Below are 12,418 nucleotides of genomic sequence, written 5' to 3' on the forward strand. Positions count from 1 at the left end.
GGAAACGCGCAGAAATTTGACAGGGCTGCCAAACCAAGACTTACAGAAATCTAGCAGAGCGGTCTCTGCCAGAAAATTTGCTCACTGGGTATCGGTTGCGTGTGTGTGTGTTTTTACGTTTGGTTTTTGCACTGTACACGGTTAAATAAAACAACCTGCAGCATAAGTTCTTTTAACTTACTTTTGAGTTGTGCGTCGCTTTCGCACTTATTAGTGTTGTCAAAAACAAAACGAGAGATTCGACTCAGTCGAGGTCTTCCGTGGAGGAAGGTACTTTTGAGTTGTTTGGGGTATACTCAAAATTAGGTAAATTCAACTTAAATTTGAGTATAAAAAACCTATCAATGAGTTGTAATTTTTGCCGTGGTTAAATGGAACTTTCAACACGTTTTACCTAATTTTAAGTTCCCCCACGATACCACGAGATTGAGTCAAAGGAACTCAATTTTAGGTAGTTTTTCGTTTCCGTGTAGGTGCGATACAATGTGGTATATATAGGTGTGGCAGAACACAGGGTTTGCTAGTGTTGGCAACCAAAAATATGTAAACAATCCGGGAGCGGAACGAACGGTGTGATATTATTTCCAGAAACTGAGTACGTAGGGCGAAATACAGCGATGGAGAATTGGAAGACAGTCGGAGAAATTTTAACCAATTTTTATTCATTTTCGATGCATGTCATTTTATTAAAAAAGTGGAAACTAGTGCTCTAAATTTTTTTCAAAAGCTACCCAAAAAACCGAAATTTTTCAGCCTATTTCGCATATGATATAGAACATGAGCAGAACACTATTGTTTGTGAAACTTTAAATATTAGATCGCTGCGGAATTGCCTGTAATATCATTCGAAGTCCGGTGTTTGAAGCTGACGGACGGAAATCAGTTGGCGCTAGGTATTTGAAAGCAACAGACGGAGGATTGTACACAAAAACCGTACGTGCAGCTCGGTTCAGCACTTCCAAAAATACCAAAAATCTCTTGTGACATTCTAACCAGAAATCCGATTCAATGTAGGAATGGTTGTACATAGGCACTGAGAACTGACGTACAAGTAAAGTTTTCAACTTGTGTAAGAAATTAAACTGTCGCTTTGAAATGACAACAGCAAGTAGCAACTTGCCACAGGTCGACGCTTCCATTGGCCAGCAATCGCTGTACGGGACTTGTATGCAAACTTGGATACAATGGTGACTCACGCATGCGAACTTGGATGCAATGGTGATTTTCAACGTATTTTCAGTGTTTAGGTTTTTCGGGAAAGTTTGTTCTAGCTTATATGTCTGTTCTCTGTGGCACATGTTAGTGTCCACCAACTTTGACGAGGTGGCCTATTTTACTGGCCATGGCCGCATATCTGTCTCACTCGTGTTTCTATGAAACTGAGACAACTAACGGAAAAAGTTTGCAGTAATTTTCCCTGTTTCTTAGATTTGGAGTCTTTGTATTTGAAATGCTCATGACGTGAGACAAAAACACGTTCGTTTTTTCATGGAACAGGGTAAACAGATATACGAATAACAAAGACAACCAGAGCAGTATTAACCTTTGGTACAAAAGTACAATGTAGTATACAATTTTTGTTAGGGAAAACTTTTCCACTACGACCACTAAGTAGCGTAAACGAAATACTTTATTACTGACTAAAATCTCGCAAAAGGCGACTCGTACAATGACCCTTGGCCAATCGGTGACAAATCGAATAAAGGGTTAGTATTCGATACACTCAGTTGAGGCGTGCTAAGCGAAGTCGCAGCGTTTAAACTTGGGTGCATCTAGCATATTATGTAGAGTCGAGCTTATTAACCATTTTTCCACGGATTTGATTTGGTTACTCTCGTTGTTTTTGTTTTGTAGATATTGTTATTGTAGTTGCCTTCGTCTGCGATTAGTATTTCCAGATTCTTTTTGTTGAAACTAACATTTCAAGTATAACGAGCGTCCGAAACACACTGAGTCAATCTTTATAGATGGTGCAGCGATCGATGCAGTGAGACAGCAGTGATATGAAGGTTAACACAGAGTGTTAATTAAAAGCTAGTACACATCAAACAAAACAACTGGATCAAGTCTAACCAACACAAAACATTTTGCAAGCACTTTTAACGACTAGACTTGCGAGCAAACCGATTTACCCTACTGTTTCTTTTTAGCTAGGAAAGCCAACTTAATGCTAGTCAGATAATTCTAAACCAGCACCAAACTGGCGACAGTTAAACACTAAAATCCAAAAAGTCACACATCTTGTGTGAAGTGTACACGGACTAGCTGGTACCGAGTGATGTCTCGGTAGTAAGCGCAGAAGTTCATGGTTGTCGATGAGGAATATTGAAGCGAAACCGTTCAAGCGCCTAGTATTATGCAAAAATTTCAGCCAGTCGTTTTGGCGTTCACGCAAGATGTGTGACTTTTTTGATGTTAATGTCCAACTTGCGCCAACTTGGAGCTGGTTTGGACTTATCTAACTAGCATTAAGTTGGTGTTAGTTGCTGACGAGGAGAATCCGAAACACTAAACCAAACTTTTTTGTTTGGTATTGTGTCCTTATGCACAAAGAAAAGGTTTTTGGTCTTGTCCAAAAAAAATCCATTTGGGATTTTCGCAGAGAAAAACCAGACAAAGACTTCCAAAGTGTTGAGAACGTTCAAAACCTAAGGAATTCACTAGTCACAGTTACCCCCTGTAGTTTCTACATGCGCCGACAAGGATATCACAACGCCACTTGCAAAACATCAACACTGGTGGATAAACGACGAGAAACCAGAGAGAGAACAAATCGCTCTCCCACACTCACCACTCCTTCCAAGTACAACGCATGGTGGCCCTATGCTCCGTTATGCCAAATCATAAACAGAGTGGAAATTCCTTCACCCAGGAAGCACGTTTCTCTCCGTTCTTGCATTATCCTGACCGAGATTGCTCTGTTAGCAACTAAAGTGACTGACAGAGGTCCACCTCACACAGACTGTGTTCGAACGCGGATGGTGTAACACAGCAGTCTGCCGATATCGGACCGCCACGGTTAGGATTCGTCTGTCGTCGAGTGAAGCAAATAGCAAAATTTTTAAGTTTCAGTGATAAAGGATATTTTTTTTCTCCAGTTGGTGATGGAATAAGACCTTCGAATGTCGAATGAAACAGCCATAATTTGGCACAAAAAAGTCTGTTAATCATCTTCAAGAGTGGAAATTCTGGTGAAACGATTCCAAATTGGTTTCAAAGGGTTCAATGGTCAGCTGTGTTAAGGGCGTTTCACGGCCCAGAATGGGTCTCATACGAACGCAGTTTTAATTGTGCTTGGTGTTGAAAGTGCTTTTCGTCACGTAAAGGACGACGTAATCGTTCGAACAATGTTCAACGAAAGATGCATTTAGACAGGACTTGTGGGTGGAACTTCCGAACGGAAACCAAGTGGTCATCCCAGGAAAGGAAGGAACCGGACAAGTTCCTTCATGATCAGCTCATTCGATTACATTGTACATCGGAAGGAAAACTAAACAGCTGTGAAGCATAAAATCTAGTACAAGGATTGAAAAGTTTATTGAAAAACAAAAAAAAAGTGATGGTGTCCTAGAAAATGTCAAAATTTTCGCACATAAAATATCGATCGCCAGCAGTTTCAGTGGTGTTATATCTGTTCCGCTACATAAATATTCGTTGGATTGGTTCGTAGACGCACCAACACAGACTCGTCGTGCTTTGAACGGATTATTGCCTGTTTCTGTAAGTGTGTGAGAATCTGTCCTCACCATTGGGGGGGTGAACACAACAACAATGCAATGGGTGCTGGTGGTTGGCAGGAAAATCCTGATGGGTGGCTCGGGTGGCTTTGCTTCTCTTCTGTGGTGACTGAAGAAGGGACGAAGAATTAGTGCTAAGTGGTGCTACTACACGCACGAACTCACGCGCAATGGGCACCAACACAGGAGCAGCAGCAGCAGCTAAAACAACGTCTTGTTTGATGCGTACTCGTACCGAAGAGGGCCATGAAAGTGCTCACTAGCAGATGACTGATTGGCACTCTAAGGGATACGCGTGAAGTTGCTCATGTTGGCAGATTTCAGACTAAACTCGTTACCCGTAACTAATTAGTGACTGTTGTTTATACACAGGATGCAAATATTGTGATTTGCTTAGGATTTCAAACACTTGCTCTGCTGCCTAATCAATACGAGGTTATCATGTTTGTTGAAGGAAGGAGCACTTTTTTGAATTTTTTTTTCCGATGTGCAAGTTGCGGGAAAATTAGTATTGTAAATTGCAATGTAGTAAGATTTGCATATTGTTAGTTAATTGGATCATTTAGCCATATGCTGTTTTTTTTTGTCTTCCGATGCAACTGATGCTAAAGATACGTAGACGAAGGTTATTTTTCACATTTTGGTACGTACACAACTTATTTCTTAAAATTGAATTAATAGGGCTGCACCTTCCATTCAATCGTCCTGAAAGATGCTGCTAACCCATGTGATTAAAACCATCATCAAAGAAGACCGATAGTGTGAAACAAGGATGTAGTAAATCAATCAATTATCGTTCTGAAGTTTGAGGGGCTGGACATGTATATTGTTACATTTTAGTAGCGATGCACTCATTTAGGAAACATTGAGACGTTATCGTTCTGTGATCAGACTGCACATTACGATAATGCACAGGAACCGTTCAGAATAACTTATCCAACGCCATAGTTAGTAATATCATCAACTAAATTAAGAAAGGGTTGACGAATTTGTTGCTGAGGTCCAGGCATTAATGACAACAGTAAAAGCTGCGCCCAGTACCTCCAAATTAACAGCCAGCGAGGAAGCTAGTACCAAAGCCGGGGAGTTTACACCTGTGACCTGTAAGTTGAAGAAACAAGGAAGACCGGAACACAATGCCAGCATCAACGACGATAAATTTGCTGACAAGTTGATGATTTAGCAGAGTATCAGCGGTTATGGAAGAAAAACATTTTCATCACTGTTAGCGACTGTGAATAATCTAGTTTTCAAGAAGCAGTGATTCCAGATGTAAATTTTGCTATTTATTCCATTGCAGTTCTAACTTAACTTAGTCAGCTGCTATTTAAGCCAGGTTGTTATAGAATGGAATAAGCAGAATAATACACACATTCTGAACTTTTATGTAAACAAATATTTTTCCAAACTGAATTTATGACCATTTGGTTACACTTCGTGTGAGGGACTTTGATGTAAATAACTAAACTAATCCAAAACCCGTGAGTTTTAGTAAGCGGGGCAAACGAGTGGATCACAGGTTTGCTTATTAGAGACCACCGACGGTGCACAGTGGCGTAACTTGGGGAGCATTCATAAATTATGAAACGCTTTTAGGTGGGTGGGGAGGGGGTTCGACAAGTTGTTACACATTGTGACCTAGGAGAAAAGGGGAGTAAACTAGATCGTTACGTAACATGTTTTCACCGAAGAAATTTTTTTTAAAGGACTTTGTTACGTAATAGGGGTGGGGGCGATGAAGAAATTTATGACAATTTGTTCCATGGGGAGAGGGGGAGTCAATTTTGAGTAATTTTTGCGTTACGTAATTTATGAATGGTCCCTTGACCAAATTCCTGGTCAAAATTATTTTGCACGTTTTTAAGCCTTTTGTATGTCAAAGAGTAGTGAAAAGTGATTCCTTACATTTTTGGACAATATACGAATAAATAATTATCGTATTAATCCTCCTAGCAGAGTAATATTGAGTCAAAATAAATAAAAAATCCACTTGAATTTTGATTTCTTCAAACCTAACGATGTTATCGGGGATGACGGGCGTCAGTTAGAAGGTTGCGCACTTAGAGGATTTGAATTTATGAACAAAACTCCACAAATTAAAGCATTCATTGGTCTTAAAATTGCTTAATTTAAGATCGAATTAGGCTAGTTTTTTGGCGCAATAAAGTTCTTCGCTAGCTCATTTTTTTAAAATTGCTAAGCTTAGCTTAGATAAACAAGGCAGGAAATTGTTCCAGAATTTAAAAACGATTGTTGTGAGCCTTTTCATGCTTCTATCGGTATTTAGAAAAAAAACTTGTTGTGGATGGTTCAAAAAGAGCATACTTAAATGAATCAAAATTGCTTCTTTGGCCTAAATTTCAGTAAAATCAGATCATTTTAATTTTTTTTTGTTTCGACAATGCCTGACATGGTAATTTTTCCACTACCGAATTTTTAATAATTGGCACTTCTTGGTCCCAACTCAGAAAAGTAAAAAAAACTTTACGAAGTGGTAGATCTTATTATTATTATTATGTTAACATTACACAGTAGGTCTTCGAGTATACCAGTTAAAATTACTATGAGGGTTGGTGCAATTATTCATAATTGGTAAAATAGTATTCGGCAAAATGACCCATTCGTCGAAACCATTTTCGGCAAAAGGACCTGCTCCCATCACATTTTTTTTGCTCACAAAACGTCTATTTGGCACAGAATTTACAAAAGCTTTTTTATATCGGGGTTTCTTTTTTACATATCATGTTACAAAAGTTCTTAAGACTATAACATTGTAATAGAAAATCACTTCCTAATACAAACACTCAAAATAATCATTATTTGAAACATTTTTATTTGACAAACTTCGCGCTATATCGTATTCTGAGTTGGCAGCACCCTCTCAGATTTTATTGAAACTTTCTGTACATGAGAACTTTGTCACAAAAAGCAACTTTGCATACTTTATTTTTTCCAAAAATGATCTAGGCTGTCTTTTGAAAAGGGTCAAACTTTTTTTACCAATTTTTTCGAATGGCTATAGTCTAAAAATGACAAATCCTACAAAAAAAATGTAAAATTAGTAAAATTATTGAATAAAAATATTGAAAAAATTCTTCATCGACTGCTACACTGAAAAAAATCGATTTAAAAAATTTAAAGTCGATTTACAAAAAAACCATCTTTGATTTGGATGAAATTTTGTTCCAAGATAGGTAATTATGTTCCCTACCTACCGTCAAAAATTCAAGTTGGGCATTTTCAAGGAAAAAAAAGTTTTTTGAAAAAAACTTTTCCTTGTCCAAGCTGAATTTTTTTTTCAGTGGTATTTTTATCGAAAACTAAACCAATGAAGGTCATAATCATCTCAGAATTCAATTTCTTTACAGCTAGTTGCCTGATATATGCAAAAAGTATCAGTAACGAATTTGGTATAGCATCTCGGACTGGACTGAAAAGAGGCCGAAGGGGTTCGTTTAACGGAGATCTGGCACTAGAACACTTAGCGCACGACCAGACAACATGTTTAATATCGCGATAACCGCCACAACAAGCGCAGATACCGCTCTCCACGACCCAAATACGCCGGAAATGGGCATTATACGTATAATGATTGTACATGACCCGAGATATCACCCGAATGAAGTCATGACCCTCATCCATTCCCTTGGACCAAGGTTAGTTGATACCTTTGGGATTCCTGAACTTCCATCGCTCCACGAAATTTGCCAATTTTCGAGCGTCCTTTGAGAAGAAATATTTAAAAACTCGTTGAAGCTACACGATCTTTCATAAATATCACCTTCTAATGCCTAAATGCCCATCTTCTCATTATCATTCTAATCCAAGTGTCCGCCTTCTCATTACCCGGAATGGAGCACTGCGAAAGAACTCAAACTAAGGTAATCTGCTATGATTTTTCAGATAAAGTACTCAAAAACTCCCATGTTTTCTCCAGAAAATACAAAGAGTGCTTTCCATGCTCCATCAAACAGAGAGCCTCCTGTAACTGTAACGATGTGGGCATGGCCGTTGATAGGTAAATATAAAACCATCAGTTTTGTGGGGAGATTGTTGGCAGAACAGCCTCTTTTATGATTGCACCACCACCATTAGCATAAAAGCGATGCACAGCTGTCATCATATGACGAACGTTCCGTGTATTCCAATCACAGGATGAATCGAATACACAACGTAGGCCCCCGCCATCAGACGAAACATTGTTTCTCTGATGATCCATCCGTTAATCCGTGGACGGACCGGTGCCAATAATCGCGTTTTTCAGCTATCATCAAGTTTTTCATTTGCATTTGTAGCTCAATTGTTTGCAACAACGGCAGTTCATGCCTCGCGGCATAAAAAGGCGAACCGTTAGACTAGTCCCGTCCAAAAGACCATAGTTTGGAAGAGTAGATTCGGTGAAAGGTTCGAAATGAGGCTGATGGAAAATAAGTTGTTTTCATATGCTCCTTGATTTTTCCTGAACGCAATTGCTTGCGAACCAGAATTTTCACTGGCCGAAGCAAAGGGTTTTTGAAGGAGCCAACACCGTACTTCGCAATTAAGGCCCCTGTTGGAGACTACACCATCTATCTCTACTTCCTGGGCGGGTACATAGACAAGATACTTCTTCGTACACGGCCAAGTGGTATTTAGTTGAATCTCGCATATATCGATGATGTTAAGTGGCTTATCTTTGCCCTTATTCAAGTTTGTTATGAATATATACCAAACTCGTTACTGACATTTTTGCATGTATCAGGCAACCAGCAGTTGGGAAATTCGATTCTGAGATGATTATGACTTTTATTGGTTTAGTTTTCGATTACAAAAGCACTGAAAAAATCAGCTTGGACAAGGAAAAGTTTTTCTCAAATAACTTTTTTTCCTTGAATTTTTGACGGTAGGTAGGGAACATAATTATTTATCTTGGAACAAAATTTTATCCAAATCAAAAATGAGGTTTTTTTGTAAATGGATTTTAATTTTTTTAAATCGATATTTTTCAGTGTAGGATTCGATGAAGAATTTTGTTAACATTTTTATTCAAAAATTGGTCTAATTTTGTGAAAATCACTCCTACAATATTTTTTGTAGTATTTGTTATTTTTAGACTTACAAAAGAAAATTGGTAAAAAAAGTTTAATCCTTTTCAAAAGACAAAAACTAGATCATTTTTGGAAAAAAACAAAGTATGCAAAGTGGCTTTTTGTGACAAAGTTCTCATCAGGTATCTGCTACGCCGCCATGATTTCTATGCCAATATCTAAAACGTCGTGTTAGGGTCGATCCACAATATACAGAATCAATTTCATTCGACGCAATTTTATGATAGTCGAGTTCATTTAATTTGTTGGTGCACCATGGTGTAAAATTTTTGTTATTCACCGACATGTCCAAAACAACACATTTCTTCAATTAGCTATCCAATATTTTCGCTTTTTAACAAATGTCTAAAAATTGAGTCATGCCATACGGTTTCCGACTAGTGAAAATCGAGCTTCGAGCAAAACAAGCAGAACAATTTGAACTGTCAGTGGGGCCCATAATTTGTGTGCCCGCTGAGATGTTCACTTATGTCAGATCAATACAAATAGGATAGGGGTGCCATATAGGTGATTTTCATGTACAGAAAGTTTCATTAATATCTGAGAGGGTGCTGCCGACATTTGTTCGAGTTGGCGCGAAATTCGTCTTATACTCTATTTTCTTGAAATTAATTGTAAACCTATTGATAGTTTTTCTGTAGTCTTTGTTTATTTATTTTCTTTATTTATATTATTTGATCTAACTTAACTAACAGCAAGGAATAGTAATTTGTTTGTAGGTAAAAAGGAATATGAAACTAGGAATATAGCGGGGACAATTATATTTGAACACTTATTGTTTTTAGGAAATGATAAATATGGTTCATGTATGTATGTAAGATCGCGTTAAGCGAGGATATCACGAACAGGATCATAGGGTGGTTTTCTTCGGGCAAGTAAGGAATCTATTAATTGGGATCTGGCTTCACGATATTCAGTGCAAGACCAAACAACATGTTCAATGTCTTGGTATCTCTCTCCGCAAGCACATTGATTATCTTTTGCGAAAGTGCTATAAAATCTATTGAAAGCCATAGGTCCTTCATAGATGTCACCGTCCAATACTCCTATATTGGTCAAATTAATCGCTCTCTCATTGCCCGGTATGAAGTAATTAGCGGGAAACCACACTAACGGCGTTTTCGTTTTTTCCTGGCGCTACACCGGTGTAGTGCAAAAAAAGAGACAGACTGATTACACCCAAGTTTGACTGAGTGTAGCACCGACTACACCGGTGTAGTGCACAGTCAAAAACGAAAACGACATAAGGTAAATTGATAAGATTTGTTTGTTAATTTAGTTAAGTATTCTCGTATCTTCTTCAAAAAGAACGGAGCGTGATTATTAAGCTTTAATGAGCGTAGTGCCTTAATTGTGCTGAGGCTATCTGTGAGGTTGAAATAATAGCTCGAGAGTAAAGTATCAATGATTTCCAGGCTATAGTGAACTACTCGTAGTTCGGCTGTGTAAACAGAGGCACGTTCTGCAAGCTTGAGAGAGATAGAGGCGATATTGTTGAAAATACCGAAGCCAGTGGCCTCATTGATTCGTGAACCATCAGTGTAGAACATTTTATGGCAGCCAATGTGTTGGTATTATTTATGAATATTTTAAGGATCTTCAGTGAGCGCAGGTGATCCGGGATTCCACGAGTCTCCTCTTGCAAAGATGTGTCGAAACATACAGTGCTGAACATAAGCTGAACGGGCCCCATCATATATGAGTCATTGAGGTATCATACCAACCATTAAAGTACCATAGGAGCACTGTAAAAGCACCTTTAAATGATGCGTCATAGATGTTCCACAAATATTCCGTGAAGGTCATAATATGGAACATTGCAAGATGAAAATGCTCGAAAAAATGACAGTTCGTTTACAAGGTGTTAGAATTCGAACCAAATTGCTTGTACTGGGCGGAATCAAAAATTTTCTAAATCCGCGTAAACAAGCTCTCTGAACTGTCAGAAAGGTGAGGTTGTACATTTTCATGCAACATTCTATTAAACATTCATAAAAACTAAATTTGTCGCCTGATGCTACTAAGTAGATGACATACGTTATTTGAGCGGAAAATGTAAAGTGGCCAATTTTTTTATATTTCGTTTATTTGACACGGCTCATAGCGGTAGCTAAACGGAGCCGTGGATCTTTCATATGTTAACAATATGTGAAAATTAAAAATAAAAGCAAATATTATTGATTACCCGATGGATCTCGTGCGCGCAACTTTTTATTGCGAGCGGAGACCTTCTTTCGCGGCTCGCCTACTGCGTCATGGGGATCATTTAATTCTCTTCTATCGTTGTCTTGGTGCTCAGATGGTCTTTCCTGCTTATTACCCTTACGGGTAACTAGTGTAAATCCGTCGTCATTATTTTTATCTTCTTCGCCGATATTGCTTACAGTGGTATTTGGGGCGCTGGATGCTGCTTTTGCAGTTGTCAATATGGACTGAACAGCTGCCACAAATTTTGCAACCGTTTGTGGTTCAGGTATTGGTATTGAAAACTCTTTTTTGGGTTGGTTTTCCGTGGATTCGTTGGGAATCGGTAGTGATGAATTCTCCTCTGTATCTTCCGCGCAAGGTTGTCCGTGGTGTGCTGTCTGATTACAATACTTGCACGTAGGAGTTTGCCCCTCGTGGGTGCATAACGTAGTTTGATTAATAGTAGATTCGTGGGTTTTAAGTTTTATAGTCAAGTGGGAGGGGATAGGTTTTTCGATCCGCATCCTCACCACAAGAACACCGTTAGGTGTACCCGGGAAGAAATTTCTCCACGTATCAGGTGTAACGGATTCTACTTCTCCGTATCGCGACATGTATTCTGCAACTAGATTAGGAGGGGTACGTGGTGATAGGTCATGTAACTTTACATCTACATAGTCTTTTTCTATATACACGGGAATCTTAATTCCAACTTTATCACTTTCAGCCACGTGCTTCAAGTTGTTCAGCAAAACAAAACGTTCAGCTTTGGCTAACGTGTTGAATGATATGAGTACTACGTTGCGAAGATGATGATACTGAAGGTACATAACCTCCTTGAGCCTAAGCTGCATCTTCACCTTCAGCAGGTATTCCACTTCACTAAAACTCAATCGTATTGAACAGAATTTAAAGTCAACGACCGCTGTGTTGGGTCGGAGCAGACTTTTTTCGTCAACTTTACTCATGACGGCACGAATAAATTGAATGTTTCCTTTGTTCTCGAGACAATGCACACTAGATCGAGAGGTTGCTAGCTGTTGTTCACTTGGTTCGATTGTACGTCTGGCTTGGGCAGAAGTAGAAAGTAGACTGTGAAAGTGGCCAATTGTAAGGCTCTATGACAAAAAATTGGTCTACTTTTAAAATTTCTTGCGGAAAAGTATCAATTTTAGATAGCAAATAGCTTGAGCTTGTGCGAACAGCCCTGGTTGCTACTCCGTAATCGATCTGGACTAGCTGAAGTTGTACAGGGAATAAGTAGATAATTATGCTTGGAAGTAGTAAAACATCTTTCAAGGGCAACTTCTGGTAATCCTAAAGTGTTTATTGATCAATACCGGCGCCGACCAGGCCTGAACGTAGATCGCGGAAGGAAAGCGAAAGAAATGGTAGTCCGATACTTGC

The 12,418-nt window shown here is 38.7% G+C and overlaps 1 protein-coding gene across 5 annotated transcripts in view; it reads left to right on the plus strand.

The window, feature by feature from the left end:
• Positions 1-2,873: 2,873 nt before the first annotated feature.
• LOC131676950 (uncharacterized) overlaps positions 2,874-12,418 on the plus strand; it is a 69,705-nt gene continuing 60,160 nt past the window's right edge. For 4 of the 5 annotated variants that reach the window (XM_058956394.1, XM_058956391.1, XM_058956392.1 and 1 more), the window contains exon 1: positions 2,874-3,720. The gene's annotated coding sequence lies outside the window, so the exon portion shown is untranslated. The remainder of the gene's footprint in view (positions 3,721-12,418) is intronic. The other variant, XM_058956395.1, reaches the window with a different exon arrangement.

This window comes from Topomyia yanbarensis, chromosome 1 (genome assembly GCF_030247195.1).
Source record: "Topomyia yanbarensis strain Yona2022 chromosome 1, ASM3024719v1, whole genome shotgun sequence".
In the NCBI taxonomy this organism is placed as follows: domain Eukaryota; kingdom Metazoa; phylum Arthropoda; class Insecta; order Diptera; family Culicidae; genus Topomyia; species Topomyia yanbarensis.